This window comes from Marmota marmota, unplaced genomic scaffold (genome assembly GCF_001458135.2).
Source record: "Marmota marmota marmota unplaced genomic scaffold, marMar, whole genome shotgun sequence".
Lineage (NCBI taxonomy): Eukaryota > Metazoa > Chordata > Mammalia > Rodentia > Sciuridae > Marmota > Marmota marmota.
The window spans coordinates 2,163,533-2,167,648 of record NW_025999926.1 but is presented as its reverse complement, the minus strand read 5'-3'; the positions used below and the strand labels follow the sequence as shown (position 1 = coordinate 2,167,648).

Sequence of the window (4,116 nt, the reverse complement as noted above, 5' to 3'; positions counted from 1 at the left end):
TCTAGTAAGTGACTGACCTGGAGAGGGTCACGGGGACTCTTGGATTTGCAGTCACATGGTCAGAAGGGCAGGTGGCCTGGGGATTTCTGAGCTTGTAGCTGGTAGTCTGAGTGACAGGAACCTACCTGTGAACTTGACCTAACTCTGCATGGCTAATGCCACGGTTGCACTGTAGGCCGGTGAAACCTGGGCACCTGTTTGTGCCTGGTGTCCAATCCCGTGTGACAGGTGCCTATCAGCATACCTGAGAATAAGCAGCGAATTAAGAAGTCAAAGTGGCATCCTGCAGGGTTCTGGCCAACGGGAGGGTAGAGGCTTCTGTTCACCGTGAGGCCTCAAGGTCTGAGCACTTCTTGCTCCCAGAGGATCATGGGAGCTGAGCCAGGTGGGGTTTGGGGCCTAACAACCTCCCTCCTTGCTGTTGAGTCCCAGGATGGCTTTTCTTTTCTTTTTCTTTTTCCTGCAGCCTACACTGGTGTGTCACTTCCCGACAGAGTCAACCTAGAGAGCTCTTGGTATGTCTTTGTCATTGTTCAAAGTCCTGCAAAGAACAGAGTGTCTCGGCCCATCTCCACGCCTGGCTTCTTGTTCTGTCCCTTTCTGCTCCCAGCCAGCCCGGAGCGCAAGCCGACTGTTCAGAAGAGGGATGATTAGATACCAGTGTTGGTTCTGAAACTGCCTCTCCGAACGTTCACGAACGTCCTCAGCCTGAGGACCTCCCTCCTCCGCTGTTTGTTGTTTTCCCACTATCAAACCTTCCCCCAGCTGTGGCAGCCCAAGTTCAAAGCCGGCCCCTGGCAACAGAGTGTGTCCCTGGAGGGTTTTCCGCAGAGCTGATAAATGCCCACGTGTGGCTCTTGCCAGCAGCTGCCCCCTCTGTTGGGTTCTTCAAGGCAAATCAGAATCTGCCCGAGAGAAATCATAAATCTCAGCATTGCACGGTGCTGTCAGCCTTGGGCCGCGCAGACTTGCTTCTGCAGAGCCAGGTGAGCCAGAGTGGTGTCCCCGTGGGGCCCTGGCTGAGGGTCTTGTGTAGTCTATCCTGGGCAAGGCAGAGGCCTGCAGGGTGGTGAGCAGCCTGGCCCTGACCTCACGGCAAGCAGCCTCCATCTCCTGTGTGTTACCCGATCCCACAAACTGACAAGCAGTAAAGAAGGACTCCCGCGCTGGAAGCTGGGGGCCGGGTAGAGAGTCTGTCAGAATGGAATTTTCGGGGTCAGACGCAGCTCACTGAAAACTGCAATTAGTGGGCAGACAGAAAAGCCTCGTCAGCTGGGGCCTGGCTTGTTTTGCATCTGCTGAGCGGTGCTCATCGCCTCATGGAACAACACAGACGCGGGGGGGACTCGGGGCCACACACCTGATACGCACCCTGCGGGGACCGCGATGGCCAGACCCTCTGTGGAGATGGGGAGGGAGATGGGGAGGTCCGAGGGAATCGCCTGGCCCAGATCAAGCTCCTGTCTGGCTGCAGAGGCAGCTGCCCAGGGTGGCCGTCCCGTGGGGTGGCCTCCACCAGCCCTGGTCCCTGAGACACTGCGCTGCAATTAGTCATGACAGCTTCCCCCGGAAGCGGGGGAGGGGGAAATTCCGACTTATTGTCAGCGGTCATTAGTGGAGAAAGTGCTCAGCCATAATTCCAAGAGGGGCCACCTTGAAGACACTGGCTATGTTTCTCCCCTCTCTAAATTCCGGATGTGAATTTAAAGCACAGAAGCAATTGCAGGACGGGCCCGAGGCCAAACTCCCTTTGCTGGGTGGAATCATAACAAGCAGATTTTCTTGGTGTAGAAGTGGACTTGGAAGAGAAATCACGAACAGGTCGACAGGCATGGCAGCTGCAGCGTTGACCACGTGAGGACAGAGGGTCCTGGTGGCCCGTCACTGGGATAGGTGACATCCTCCAAGGTACTCACTGTGTATTTCATCCTCCGTGGAGGGGGGGGCAGGGCTGTGCTCGCTCACTTTGGACCCAGGCAGGCATTTGCTGCCACCTCATTCAAGAGAATATGGCAGAGGTGACCACCTGTGCCTTTCATAACTAGATCCTGAATGTCCTTCCAGTTTCTGCTTGGTCTCACGGCGGCTCTTTTGCTCTTACAACAGTTGTTCTTGAAACCCAGCTGCCATCTTGTGAGGAAGCCCAGGCCACAAGAAGAGGCCACGTGGAGGTGTCTCAGCCCCAATTCAACCATCAGCATAGACCTCCAGACCTGAGGGACAGGCCTTCAGAGTGCCCACAGAGCAAAGCTAGCCCTCTGCTGCTCCCTGGCTTGACCTCCTGGCCCACAGGAACCTCGAACAACATAAAGGACGATCGTTGTGTGAGCATCCGAGTGTGGGTAACGTGTTGCACCGAAGGGACTCTAACTCAGGCCTCTTATCTAGTGGGTGCCCGCTGACCACATGCTTGAGGGTGACTTCCTTTTGTATGTTGTTAAAGGATAACATCCAGAGCCCAGTGCAGGGCAGGGATTCAGGGTTGCTTTCTTTGGCTCCATGGATAGTTCTCCAAAGTTGAGGCAGCAGTCAGGTCTGTCTCTGGGGAAATAATAAAAGGAAAAGCAAACAGTAGGGGTGGGCAATCTCTGAGGAAAGAGCACAGATACACGAGTCCGGTACAGAGAGGGGACCAGTGCAAAACTCCTCCAGTGTGATTTCTGTTTTTCTAGATCCTGAGTATTTCTCGGCTTCATGCCGGGACAAAGGGACAGGATTCCTCACGGCAATTCCCAGGTATTTCTTTCTTTTTTTCCTCCAGGATCAAAATGGAAACTGCTTCAGCTTTCCCAGGCGGGGTCTTGCTGCCCTCCTGTAGTACCTGCTGCAGCACGTACCGGTTTCCTGGAATGTGACCTGGAAGTGAGAAGAAGCATCCGAGGCATCCGACTCCCGGGCACCGACTGCCCCACAAGCCTGATGTTTTTCTCAGCTGTATCTCTGCGTGGTCACGGGCTTGGATGTGGTGAGTGCTCCTGGAGATGACGCCACTTCCTTCCCCATCCAGCCCCGATGCAGTGACACCTAGAACAGGGATCAGGGATACATTAACCACTCGGAAATGGGCTAAGAGTCTGACTTAAAAAAACTCAGATCATCAGCCGGGCATGAGGCTAGCACAGCAGGAGTCTGGATGCTGAGTCCCGCGTGTGGCACCATCCCCGGGTGACCTGGGATTCGGCCACATCTGGCAGCTGTGGACAGGTGAGGGGTTCCCTGCTTTCAGGAGCTAGAGACACAGTTGGATTCTGTGGGGGACCTCTGTTTTGTTGAGTTGTAGCTGAGCTGTCCCAACAGAGGACCTGGAGCCTGGGCTGCCCCACGGGAGTCCCCAAGCTCCTCTCTGGCCCTGGGCCCCCTCTATGAGGTGGCTCAGTGAAGACTGGAGCCCAGGGTTGCTCTTGAGCCAATGGCATGATGGTGAACCCTCCAAGCAGCCTCCCTGTCCATCTTCCAGAGCAGGGACTGGAGTCTATCCTGGGGGCTGACGCTCCTTTTCTGGGAGGCACCTCCAGGAGCTGCACTGTCCTGTTGGGGAGTGTCACACGGGTGCCTGTCCCCCGGGAAGTGACCAGGGCCCTGGAGAGCTCAGCAGGAACCAGGTGGCTCAGGTGGCAAGTTGAGCTTGGCTGGGGCTCTGACACATGGGGAAGGACATCTCCAGACTCCACAGAGAGTAGCCACCTGGCCAGGAAGTGGGTCTCACCTGGGAGGGTGACCAGTGGTGGTTACCACGGTTGCCCTCTCTCCAGCGCCATGCATCACAGAGAGCAGTCAAGGCTGGGTGGCTGGAGAAGAGACCCCAGAGCGTGCCATAGGAGAGCCAGGCGAGCCCCAGGGACAGCCAGGAATCCCAGGTGTGAGATGTGGGCACACAGTGGTGGTTCTTTCTGGATGTTCTGCTCTGTCAGGTGCAGAACCAAGGACTGCGGAGTGAGGTGGGGGGAGTAGGAAGGAGGATGGGGTGGGGGTGGGATGGGAGAAGAGCTGGGGTGGTCAGATGCATCCAGAAGGAGAGGTGGGAGGAGCGAGGGGGAGGAGGGATGAGGAGTGGGGGGTGGAAAGGGATGGGGGAGGGAGGTGGAGGGGAGGAGGGGGCGGGGACGTGGGGAAAGG

General features: G+C 56.6%; 1 long non-coding RNA gene across 1 annotated transcript in view; it reads left to right on the top strand.

The window, feature by feature from the left end:
- The first annotated feature begins 1,388 nt into the window (after positions 1-1,388).
- LOC107157606 overlaps positions 1,389-4,116 on the top strand; it is a 5,582-nt gene continuing 2,854 nt past the window's right edge. The window contains exons 1-4 of the long non-coding RNA XR_001505511.2: positions 1,389-1,908; positions 2,107-2,324; positions 2,762-2,965; positions 3,753-3,857. This is a non-coding gene — a long non-coding RNA (uncharacterized LOC107157606). The remainder of the gene's footprint in view (positions 1,909-2,106; positions 2,325-2,761; positions 2,966-3,752; positions 3,858-4,116) is intronic.